The sequence below is a fragment of the Melospiza georgiana genome, chromosome 7 (genome assembly GCF_028018845.1).
Source record: "Melospiza georgiana isolate bMelGeo1 chromosome 7, bMelGeo1.pri, whole genome shotgun sequence".
Taxonomy (NCBI): Eukaryota; Metazoa; Chordata; class Aves; order Passeriformes; family Passerellidae; genus Melospiza; species Melospiza georgiana.
In genome coordinates, this window is record NC_080436.1 from 14,277,634 (window position 1) to 14,291,375 (window position 13,742).

Below are 13,742 nucleotides of genomic sequence, written 5' to 3' on the forward strand. Positions count from 1 at the left end.
AATACCAATTCTCTTGAGGGTAAGGAACTGCTTCAGATTTCTAAAGCATGTTTAAACATCCTAAAATACAACAAATTCAGAAATAACATTAATTTAAATTCAAGTAACACTTGAGTGACTTATTTCAGCAGAAGCACTGAAAAATAATTCTGTAAAATAACAGAACTAATTAGATCTCTGCAAACAAAAGTTTACAAAGACATCCTGATGCCATGTCAGAGTGATACACGTATATAATTTAATTTAAAACATCATAGCACATGAAGCTGAGTGTGCTTCATGTGCTGTGAGGTTCATTCTGCCTGGATAAAAACCTGCAACATTAAACTTTACCTCTTTAAAGAAGTCAGTTTTCTAAAGGAGGAAGAGGAGAAGGAATGCAAAAATTTTTCAACCTGGGATGCATTTGTCAAGCCTTCAAGTACTGCCCCGTTTTCTAAAAGACAAAAAAAAAACCATATCATGATCACAAAATCAGAAAAAAATATAGTAAAGTAAAACAAGTATTTTTTGGCCTTACAAATTGAAGTTTACTAAATATTCCTAAGTCCACAAGAATCCTTCTGCAATAAAGCAATTTGCCATTAAAAAAAAAAAACAAACACCAAAAAACAAACAAAAAAAAGGGTCAGTGTTTTAGCAGGAGGAAGGGAGGAACAGCCTTCATCCAAACAAAAGATTTTTGTCACTTATGTAGAAAATCCTTCTATATTAGTGAGGCACAATACTTACAAAGAACAACATAAGACAAAAGAAGAAAGCAATAATTTTATAAAATGTGAACTGAATTCATACCCTGACTTTGGAGAACATGTAATACTTAAATTGAATATATTAAAGACTCTCCCATACTATAATTTCTTAGGTACGTATTCCTTACAGAGCCAAAATTTCAGTGCTGTGAAAATCGGGCATCAAACTAAAGTTCACCTTCTGCTGAAGAATCCCTTCATAGTGAGCCTGAGGAAAACAACACACACAGGAGCAAACTTCAGGTATATTAGTGCTTTTGCCATGCATTGAGCTTCAAGCTTCCCTATTTGGGAATTTCCTCCAGTGTAAATCAGCTTGAGAACCACAGCTGCTGTATCAATGCAGAAGCACTCTACATCTGGTCTGGCTCTGCCAGTTCAGTTTTAGGACAAATTGTCTCTGCCTTTAAAATTATTTGCCCGAATATTAAAGATATTTTAAGGACTTGTACAAAGAGGCAAGATAGGCAGCTGAGGAACTGCCCCAGCCTCACACACAGATGACTCTGGGATTTTCAAATGGCCATCTGGAAAGCACACCTCATGTTTACACTCACTCCCTGGTTTGCTATACCTTTGGGGGGAAAATATAAATATAGCCAACACTGTGTGGGTGTGTCCCTAAAGTAAACTGGTTCAATACATTAAACCCTGTGCATATTTATTCAAGGCTGAAGTAGCCTGAACCAAAAGTATTGAATTTCATTTCCAGAGTGTTCACATGTCTCCCAAAGCAAACAAAATACAGAGAATATAAGGGATTTCTCATGTTTATTTTAAAAACATTATTATTTTTTTCTACTATGATTCAAAGGTTCTTATAGTATATAGGAACCATAAAAAAGCTAATAAAAAATTTAGTTATTAGTAACAGTAAAAATAAAACATACCAAAATATTTTTACATATGGTCTGATGAAGATTTCTTAAATACTGAACAAGTAATCAAGTTTGAATTCATACTAAAGCATGGAACAGGAGAAGTTATAATTAGGAATGCAGCCACTCAATGTTAAAATCAAGTACAAAAAATCAATTACCAAAAATCCTGCCCATAAAAGCACCTGAAATGAGAGTTTAAATGTTTTCTTCTAAACTTACCCATTTGGCATAAACGAGCAGAGTATGACACATGAGGCTGTTAAATTAGACCTGGAATCTTTATACTTAAAATTAAAGCTATAATACTCTGTTCTGAAGGAAATCACAGCCTTGCACTGTGCATCTGCCAATTACAGTTAACAAACAGAATTTTATCAAGTCAGAGCACTCTCCTTGATCATGCTATGCACACAAATCATGGAACCATAGAGTAATCTTGACTGGAAATGACCTTTAAGACCATCGAGTCCAGCCATTGTGCAGTACAGCACTGCCAACTCCACCAATACACCACATCCTTCAGTGTCACATCTACGTGGGTTTTTACGTTCCTTCACGGATGGTGAACTCACCATTCTCAGTATTTTTCCCTTTGAAAATACAAAAGTTTGAAAAAAAGTTTATTCCAACAATAATCTAGTGGAATAATGAAACTTGAAAAACTCAAGTAACTCCTGAAGAATTTTTGACTACAATAAAAGAAATAAAAAAGGGTCAGCTGTGCTCATCAGAGAGCTTGTTTTCACTTACATTTAGAAGAAACACATACTGAATACATTATTATTTACCAGTCTGCATTTAAACCAAGACTAACCAAAATCTATCTGCAACAGCAAAATTATTACCCAGATAATCTCAGCCACTACCACTTGCTACACTATCAACCATAACAGTGGGGATTAGAAAGAAAAAAAATGCTACTGATTAGATATTCATAACTGATGATATTTAAGAAGATATCACTATTCAAGTATGCAGAGGGGTTTTTGTTGATGGTGTGTATTTTATTCAGAGTTTTTGTCTGTATGTTTGCTTTAAAGAGGCCAGTAGTTTATACTGTTTTAGACATACATGGGAGAGATTACATTGCAGGACATGCACTTCAAACTGAGTCCAGTTCTTGGCCATTTTATGCTAGACAGTAAAATGCATACAACACAATTTTCATACAAGTTGCACAACGAATGAAAATATTATGTATTTTTACCTTAAAGGCCATGAGAAGAATAATTTGCATTTAACACCTGAACTGTATCAGCCAAAAGAATAAAACTTCCTGCTACAAGGTTTCTTCACAGTGCCATTTGTGTAAGAGAACATTAAGGAGTGACAAGTCCACAAGAACAGAAAACTATTATCAATTATAGCTCATTCTTCCAAGCTACACTCCTCTCATATCTATAATTGATTACTGAGCATGGAAAGAAGTATATTTGAAGAAAGATTTTTCCATGCTGCCTCTGTAAAAAAAATAGTGTGGAAAGCATCAAGAATGCATCCTTACTCTGAACTAAACACAATTTCAGTTTGTTTGATTCAGCAAGTTCATAGCTCTGTAAGAAGAGCACCTGTGTTAAACATGATCAACACCCTGGAAAGCAGAATAGATAGAAGACAACATGGGATGAGGTGGTCAGAAGTACACAGGAAAGAAACTTCCCCACCACACACCCACACTAACGAGACTGGGAAACTCTGGAGGAAGAAAACCAGGCAACATGCTGATAAATGCAGATAACAAAAGCACAATTTGAACTTCTCGTGACGAGCTATTCCTGAGTGCAGAGGTGTAAAAGACTAAATGGAAAAAGACTAGATAATATACTTGATGATGCAATGAAAACATCTGTTCAGGAATGCATCAGCACCAGACAATAAATCAAGATGCTTGATCACACAAAGTCATTTAAAGTAAATCTGAAAACATGAAAGTAGAGCATACAAAACTGGTAATATGCTCTTATTTGAAATACTGGCCTACATTTGTTGCAAGCAAAAGAAATATGTATAAAGCAGAAAAATGTTTAAGAAGCAGTTGAAGACAAGGATTGTGAAAAATAACTTCTAACCTGGATATGAGAATAATTTTTTAACAACAGGGGAAATAAAGAGCTCCTTATCTTAGAAGCTCATGGAATTAAGTGGCTGAGAAGGTAGAATGGACTTTTTCTTGTAACAGAGTAATAAAAAATAAAAGTTTGAATGCACCAAGATAGAAATCTTAGACTGTTAAGAGTGTACTGCTTCCCACACTGTAAATTACCATAAAACATCATGAGGACAATAAGAAACTATTGTAGGTAAACACTGTAATACCTGTTTTATATATTTACTTCTGTGGTAGAACAAGAAGAGCAAAGAAGAAAACTTATTGCTGTCAACTAGCACTTCACTGACATGTTTTACAAAAAAAATTCTCTTAACAGCCACTCATTGCTTAACCACTCAGTATATAGGTGTATAAAGCTTCATCCAGCTACTCTGAAGTTATACACCAGAAGATATTAAATAGTCACAGTATGGTCTGTTTCTACACTAGAAAAGGGTCTGACTCTCATGCTAATCTAATCCCAAGAAAAAATAAAACCAGCCTTGCAAATGTTCAATTTTGGTGGATGGCTTCTTGTACTTACTTAAAATATATGCATTGTAATATACATCTCTTTTGATAAATATAGTAAAAATTATAAATACAAATCACAAAGACCTTTGTGATTTCCCTGTATCCATATACATAAACACATTATTCTACCAGAACCCTATTTAGTAGACACTTACATAAACTGTCATTTTGGTAAGAACATAAAATAATACATTTAAAAACTATTGTCCTCAACAAATCAGAGCTCCAGCTACAACCTGCCATTTGAAACAGGTTCAAACATTCTGCCAGAATTCTCTTGGCCATACAGCTCCAGAGTACAGAGAAACAAGGTAAAAACTGACAAAGACAGAAAGAAGCAAATCCTCCCTGGGACAGTTATTAATTTAAATTGTCAGCTCAAGCCTTCTCCTTAATAGAAAGGGCACTCTTCCAACTCTAGCTTTTAGGTAATTTAATTGCAAGCATCAGCAGACAGGCATGCATTCCAACTTTAAAATATAAATGCTGATGTATTCTTTATGTGGGATTTAGGTTGCCAGCCTTATTAGACAAGCCTTAGTCATGCAAAACAACTTGGATAAGACATTACTTCCCTGCCCACTCTGACTCACTAGTAAAAACCAGGCTAAAAAGCTTTCTTTTTGGATACCAGCAACAAAGAAAGGTATGTGAAAACAATGGGAGAAAGCCTTACCACAGAGAAGTCAAAGATGATGGATAACAGCCTTGTAAACTTTCATGGTACCATACTTGCACAGTAAGATCCATTTCTTATCAAAAAGGTCACATCAATTTCAGCAGCTGCCAAAAAAGGGGTAAAGAAAAGGTACAGCCCATCTGTTCCAAAAAGCCTCCTCTAAGTCATTTTAAGCTCTAAATTATCTTCTGTGCCTTTTCAAGCACGTCAAAGCTCAGCTGCCAACCTTCTATCTTTTTACCATTCCTACAGTGAAACTACTTTATAGATACAAAATTGCAGAACACAAACAATTAGGGCAGTGGGAATGAAAATGCAACACTGAAAACAGACACTATATAACAGTTTAAAAAACAACTTTAAGGCTGATGTTTTCATAGTATTACACAGAGTAGTTGTAGAAAGCTACAGAAGTCAGATTACTCTACAGAGAAAAATTTAAGTGTCTCATAGAGGCAAATAAACAGAAACTGAATTAAATATAGTTATATACTCAGAGCTAAATCCCTCTCCTAGGAGTTCATGCAGCAAATAAAGCAGAAAAGAATTGAGATAATCAAGAATGTGGAACAGGAAATTTATCTTTTGCATTCAAAGAAAACACTCCTCTACATTACTTACAGGATTTTGGAAACAATAATAATAAAGACATTATCCTGCAGCCTTAAATACCACCAAACACACATTAATTATTCTATTATAAGGACCTGACGCACTTTAAAATATATAAATACACACACACGTAGGTTAGCCACAGAAAAGTTACCTTGTTCTCTCAGCACCAGTTTCCTTAGAAACAACTTCACATAGTCATCCTACACAAAACCTAAAACATTCTCTTGTCAGGATCCTGGTGATAACCCATCCTACGCCAGACAATACAGGTTTGTCCTCCCTTTGCATCAGTTCATATGCAGTAACTCTTCCTATGCTAGTTTGTCTGCATTAACCTCTTTACTTACAAAAACATTTCCATGCAAATTACTTTCCGTGTAACTCTACCCCTCCCAAACACCTTCTCCTTCATGGTTTTGGTTCATGAAGTAAATTAAATCTAGATAAGTAAAAATGCAAAATGCATAGTAAAAGAAGGAGCCTAAAAAAAAGCCTCAGCAAACTAACCGTTGCAAAATCACAGTTAAGGTGGTCTTTTTAAGGCACTCAGTGCTAACTACTAAAAATGACTAGACACAGGCTAAGGAAATCAAGAAACAGAATTTCTGTGGGAACAAAACCAAAACAAAATTCAAACCCAAAACAAAACAAATCAATGAAAAGACACACTACCAAAACCCCCCCAGTATGCACTTAGGAATAAGACTGCAAACATTATGCTAAGATCACTATCTGGTCTGTAAAGGAAAGAAATTCATGCAGAAATGTTCTAGAAATACCAGCTGAATATTTTAAGTAGCTTCCCACTTTAGAGCTGTAAAATCGTCACTTGAGAAAAATAAATGTCTGTTATACTACAAAAATATCCATTGAAAAGTTGAAGTCAATTCCAGACCATATCTAAAATCCAGTACCAGTATATATTTCTCTTCGCAGTATTCCCTACCAACTGTAATTTCCACAAAATGGAATTTAGGTTACATATTCATTAATTACCTAACCTCCTTTTTTCTACCCTATTCTCAAAGAGATCTAACCCAGAGGCTCCTCTGCTGAAAGTAATGAAATCCCTTATTCTAATCTTTCCAGCTTCCAGATGGTAAAGCCTCCACCTCCAGGAAGAGGAGTGTAAATAGATTAAGCTGAAGTGACAAATTTCCCCCCATCCATACACTTACTTACACATTCACAAATTCTTAAATGAGTGTAATCTCCAAATTTATCTGAATTTACCTCAGTTATAGCTAAAATTATGTCATCTTGCTGACTTTTAAAAATGATGCAGTAAGAATACAAAGTTCCAAATAAACTTTCAAAATGGCAGAGTTAAAATAAAGATCCATAAGAATTAGGACATTGTTTTATTGCACAATGCCATAAATTTCATATCTGACTCAGATGCTTCATTCACATTTAAGATGCATGGTTTTCAAGGATAAAATTAATTCTGATTTATATGCTGGTCTTTCCATTACAAGTTCCCAGACTTTAAAAAGCAAACTCAACAAATGTAGTTAGAAGAAACATCACTGATCGCGACTTATCAAGATGACACAATTTCAGGACAGCCCAGATCTCCTCTGCTTGACCCAATGGAATATGTGAGCAAGTTGAACCCTACACACTTACAAGAAGGACTTCAGTCACATACAGAGACTGTTCACTATTCAGAGGTGAAGCACAGTAGCATCAAGAATTCTGAAATCTAAGATCTGCTGCAACATTCACAGTTAAAACTGTAGCTGCCTTTATTACTTCCAACTGTCACTGCAGAGGAAACAACTTGTCTTCTCCCATGTCACACATCACAGCATGATTTCAGTGTCAGTCATTTTCAGCCTCACACTAGTTTTCTGAAAGTTAGAGAGGGGTTTCAAGAACTGCAAAGAACAATCTCACCAAACAGAGGGAAAACCACTGTTAATTTTATATTGAGATTAGACAGACTGCACAAGTCAGAATTTCCACATACAAGAAATAAAACATGTACCTGACCATGTTAATTCTATATAATGCAATCCATTAAGAGCTGTGTGAACACAATGATTAAGATATTTGACACAACTGATTAAGGTGATTGTACTACAAAAATTGATGCTTATGACCAGCCCTGCTATTAACTTCACTAGGATTCCTCCAGAGCAGGAAATTACACAGCCTTTGTTGGACTCTCCTTCACAGAAACAGGCAAAGAACCTCTGTCTGTAAAGAAAGTGTAACACTTTTTCATCACCTTATTAGAAGCTCTCATGAAGCTCTGAAACTCAGCTTACTATAATTGGCACTCTGTGGCCTATTACTTGGAAGCATAAACTGCTTTTCAGTGAAATAACTGTGTGAGAATTAAAACAGTAGTAAATGTAAATTAGTGCAACAACTACACCAGGTACCCCCTTTGTCTTGGTATGAGTTTAATAATTTATCTTCACTGCTGAATTGTTAAACACAATGCATATTGTTTACAGTCATTATTCTTCTACTCTTAAACCAACATTACAACAGAATGCAAACCAACCAGTCGCAAGAATGGACTAATGAATATTTTACTGTGAAATTATTCATTTTTCATGTATTTTTAAATAGGACACTAAGTTACTAACATATGTGGGGGTATTACTTGGGGAAGGTGTTTGGATGGTTTCTCTGGATGTTTTAATCTGAAATTTAAACAATCCTTTTTCTAGAGCAAAACTTCATATATAATATCTTTAGGAACATGACATAAACACAGAAGAAACAACTTAAATCAACCCAATCTTTCATGCACCATGTTAGGCAAGATTTTCCACAATATTTCTCATTTATCTAAGCTATAGGCCAGTATAAAAAATAAAGTAGTGTAAAACCACAACAGAACGAAACAGAGACAAAAAGAAAACTGCCTTCCACAGGTGCTTGATGACTCCAGTTGGAATACACAGCCTTTTTTCCTCCTTCCCTCAACACTGCAGAAACAAGAGCAGGATCTTAAATGCACACTACAATTTTCATACATGTTTTCTATTTATAACCTGAACAAAATTAAAAGTTTTTGTCAAATACTGTCCCAATGCATATTCAGAAAATTTGAGTCTTTCCAGGTTATGAAAAATTACAGATTTGACAGGCAGCACTGAAAATCCATGCAGCAAGCTTTACAGCTAAGCTTCCTCAAGTTTTTTTGTGTAGACAGGGAAGTGGAATTTATGTAGAGATGGTTAATTTTACAGTGTTCTAGGTTTTCAAACATATTTTCTTGCACTCCAAAAAACCTCACTGAGGACTCAATGTTCTAATCTTCAGGCACTTTTACATAACCTCATCCATACACAGAGACACTCTGGGTTGTTGTTTGTACTACTGAACAGTTTTCCTGCTAAAAAAAAAAATAGAAAAAAAGAAAAAACACCAACAAAACAAACCACCTTCAAAAGCAGTTGGTAAAACAGAGCTTTTCCTTTCCTCAAGTTTCTGGAATAAATTTACCATAGGTAGAAGACCACAGATGGCTTTATATGCAAACTTGTTAGGAGTTATACTACTACTTTTTGCAACATTAATCATCTTTGAGCAATTATTACATCTACTTCAAATGAAATTCACCCACATGAACTATACTAAACATAAACAGTTCCTCTAATCTTTTACAGGTACTGCCCATCTGGGCAACAGTTATGACCTTCTACTTTTTTATTAGTTATACTGGCATAGAGCAAATTCAGTTCATTCTCTTCAAACACAATCAAAAATTTTTAATCAAAGCCTGAGTTTAATTAAAAGCCTGTTCTGTTTCCCTATGCAATTGTGCTGATAGGGATCAGCAGCACTTACCAAAGTTCAAGCAGCAGGCACCTGAAATGCTAGATTACACATTTTTGGTGTAAGTAATACACTCATCTTTCATGGAGCATGCTCCACAAAACAGTCTTTCAAGGGCAACTTAGAAGGTTTAGAAATACTGAGGTCATTGAAATGCACAGTGGACCTGCAGAGAGAACATGGAGTAACTTCTCAAAAAGTAGGGCTGATCCAGTATAAAGGCAAAAAAAAACTTGGAAGAAAAACCCACACTGCCAAGAACAAGCCAAAACCAACGTGCACAGTTCACATGTGACTCCTTCAGCACATGAAAAAACTGTTCTGGAAATACACACCCAGAACTAACACCCCTGTACTTGCAATTATGTTCAGATTTGCAGGTTAAGATGATTACACCATAATTATTTCTTATCACTGAGCAGCAAGGGTTTCATACTTGGAGGGAAAATACTCATGGTTTTTGCCTTATCTGCCAGCTATCCAATTGGCACTTCAAGAAGATTTTCATAACATATTTTAACAATTATATTCTGTAATCAGTTTTATCTGTTTCATTTAAACTATTAAAACCAAGAAAATTGCAATTTAAACATTCCCCTGCAATAAAAAAGGAAATGCTAATAAAAGCCCTTTCCATTTTCTATAGATATGACACGTGTGCATAAACATGCAGAATTTACTCATAGCAACCTTAGATATATCAGAAAGCTCTAAAGTCTGCATTCAGAAAGACAAAGAGACAATAATTTCAATTTGTTCAAAGTCAGCACACATTACTAAAGCAGAATGCTCCAGCAGTTCATAGAAATAGCAATAAAATTACTACTACTAGAATTCTGCATAAAGCCAAGAAAAGCCTGCATCCTTTCCCTGTACGAGAGATATTTGGTCCTTCCCACTGGAATATTAATTGGAAATATATCAAAACTTGATAGAGCTGACAACAGACAACACAGTAATTAAGGTTTCCTAATTAGCATGATAATGTCCACTTAAGATTTGTTCCCTCCTCTCTCTCACAAGACCAAAAATTTATTATCAAAATAAGCCATCAAGTCCAGGAGTTGGCAATCATGGGAGTATCATCAGCAGAGAAGGGCAATGGACCATCACACCCACACACATCTCCACCAGCCAAGTGTGACAAGGTTCCTGCAAAATGTTTCAGTCAAATGAAAGGAAGCTGTGCTGAAGCAGCTCTTTTCTAGCAGTTAATAGAAAAAAAAAAAAAGAAAAAGAAAAAGGCATAGCAGTCCACTTCCCCACTGACCAGCAAATCTTTAAGCTTTCTGTATTTATTAGAAAAAATTAGTATCTACAGGCACTCTATTTCAATTTTTTTGAACTTCCTTCCACTTTTCATATGTTGAACTACCTAGTTTTCTGTCTTTAGCACAGACCAGAACCTGCAAATCAAAGAAGAAGGGCACAGAGGAAATAACAGAACTAACCTTTGAACATTTAGTAAATTTTAAGTTGCCAAATAAAGGGGGGGTGTGGAGGGGTGGCATAAAACACACTGTGACAATCAGCACAATACTCAATTACACAATTTCAGCAGCATCAATGCCAATTAGCATTGGCTGCTGACCCCTAATTTGGAATGCATCCACGATCTTAACCTGATTAGGACTTTGTGCACAACAAATGGGAAATCCTACTGTTGCACATTTATTTTTCTGCCTTAGGATCTTAAGTTTTACTCAATTTAAACACTGAAGTAGCTAGAGGGAAAAACTACAAGGTTAACATATAAGCATTATCATGGAATTTACTACAGCATCTTCAACCATTTCCCTAAAAATGTCAGGGTTTATTTTTGGGGTAATTAAGCATGTTAAAAACTAGATATATAGGGCTAACATTTTAATTTAAATTAAGAAGTAAAATTAGTGCTGTAGTTTTAGTTATGTAAAATGCAACATTAATTGTGAAAAACCATATTAACATATTAAACCTGCAGCTAACTGAAGGGATTTAATCTATAGAGAGGAAAAAGCAAAGCAGGTAGTCTCTCTCTCAGTGTGTAACACTATGATTCCTGGGACACAAGGGATGTGGAACACAGCTGCCATTTGAATGATTTAAACATCCAGATGCCCCAGTAACATTTTGCTATGAGGAAACAAATGCAACAAAGTCACAAATTGCAACAAATGCATTTTTCTGAGGAAACAAATGCAACAAAGTCACAAATGCAACAAAGACACAAATTGCAACATCAAACACAGTTTCATTTCTGCACCCACAAGGAATAACTGCAGGAGTATTTTCACCACAGATGCAGAAAAGGTGCATATTCTGAAGGTAGCAATTGTTTTTACACTACCATGCATAGTCCAAGTCCACACCTGCATAAGCAAAAGAGCATCTCAGTTATTTCTGCAATTGGTCCTTTGGAGACACAAAGACAACAAGCCATGCCTAAACTGTTTCAAAATTTTTATTTGCTGTCTCAACTTCTAAGATAAACTGTAGAGAGAAGAAAGAAAATCTTGTTCTCTCCTTCTCCCCGGACAAACAAAAAGCAAGCTAGGAGTTTTCTTATTCAACAGATAAACAGAGGCTTCTCAAACTCATGTGGTGTTTACACTAACAGGGGTGAAGGCAAAGCTGAAGACTCAGAAGACATGAAACAAGTCCTGGCAGACACACAGAGCTAAGCAAGCAGAAAGCCAGTAGCCTGTTCAATGGAGAGCCCTGCAATGCATGTGACACCTGTGATTTTAAGGAAAGGTTGCTGTCACAGGATGTCTATGAAAATAAACAGTGCAGAAATGCAGTTTATGAATGCTTAGCTGAAATCCATTTAGTATTTTAGTTGTTTCTTTTCTATTTGCATTCAAGTTAACCTCCAGTCCAAGACTCCTATCTCTATTTGTACGTCCATAGCTAACACAGAACTGTTTCAGAGATTTTCATGAAGCTCTTGCCACTCTGACATGGCAAGATTTGCACTGCAGTCCATTAACATAAGGGAAGCTTTCAGAATGGCTCATATGAAGTCTAACAAAATTATCATCTCTCTTCCCAAGAAATTGCCACAAATATGGTTTAGTAACTTCCAGAAGCTTAAGGATGCTACTATTTGAAATTATTGCACAGATGCAACACTGGAGACCATCAAGTATGGTGGTTTGTCAATTACATAACTACCAAACACAACAAATACATAATTAACAATCCAGAAGCAGTTTTGGAAGCTCAGCAATTTTGTCTAAGGCCTGTTCTAAGTTAAGAACAAGAAACAAGCACCTTAAAAAACCCCAAACCCACAGGCATAAGAATCTAGTAATTTTTCCACTTCACATTTAAACCCCCCTTGCTCTCCCCATGTCCATATTTAGCTTACATCTCTGTGCTGTTTTGGCTCAACAAAACATCTTTAAAAAAAAAAAACGGGGAATGGAAAGTTCTCCACTGTTACACAAAGAAATATGAGCTTGTGCTGGGATAAATCCTTTGTCAGCATGCCTTACATTTCTATGTAAAAGGGCACATTACTATCACTTAAACTCAATCACTTCTTGTGTAAGATGACTACAGCGAATGGACTTTAACCAATCATCTGTCCATCCCACTGCGGCAGATACTAAAGACCAGTACAACATCCATTCCAGGTAGGGAGCTTTTGTTAATTACTATTTTTAACTGGGTGTGTTTCCAACCCTAAAGCATGAGGAAGCACAGTGATACACAGAAGCATCAAGTGTCCTTTCAAAACAAGTATATCTCTAACCCAGAGCAATAACCAGATATCAGAACTCAAAGTTGAGCATTTCGATTTTCGTTCTTTGCCCTGCTCTGATGGCATGTCCCAGGGTGCTTGATAAATTGCTCACTCCACCCCCTCTAGAACTAAGTTTACATAAAAGCCTCCTACCTTCTGAAACATGTCTTGTCTAAAAGGTGATTGACCCTCATGTTCAGCCATCACAGTGATAAATGGGATGGTGGAATCACCACTGTAGCTTACACATGGGGTACACCAGTCTTAAGATACCACACCTCCACAAAGGACATGTTTAAAATAATTCATTCTAATTCTAGCTGATTTTTCACATGCAGGAAATACAATATTCAGATTTACAGATACAAGCTAACTTGAGCTTCTTCTACAACAAATCTGTTATGCTTATGCCCATGTGTTTCCACAATCCTGTGCTCAGGATATTTAGGAAAGTTACTTGAGTAAGTACTATGGACTTCTTCATAACCTTTTCTAAATCAACTTTTTTACCTTGTGGCCCTATTCCAAACCAGAACTGAGGGAGGCATGCAGAGGGGCTGCTCTCCAGCCTCTCCTTAAGCTCAACATACCCTTGAACCTAAAGGAAACAGAAAAGACAAAACAGAAAATAAGAGGAGATGCAAAGAAGAAACAGACACCAGAA

General features: G+C 35.9%; 1 protein-coding gene across 5 annotated transcripts in view; it reads right to left on the reverse strand.

The window, feature by feature from the left end:
* Positions 1–13,742, reverse strand: part of HYCC2 (hyccin PI4KA lipid kinase complex subunit 2) — a 50,280-nt gene that overhangs the window by 30,944 nt on the left and 5,594 nt on the right. For 3 of the 5 annotated variants that reach the window (XM_058028162.1, XM_058028160.1, XM_058028164.1), the window contains one exon: positions 334–436. The gene's annotated coding sequence lies outside the window, so the exon portion shown is untranslated. Of the gene's footprint in view, positions 1–333; positions 437–4,932; positions 5,040–5,701; positions 5,793–13,742 lie in introns of those variants that run through there. The other 2 variants (XM_058028163.1, XM_058028161.1) reach the window with 2 other exon arrangements.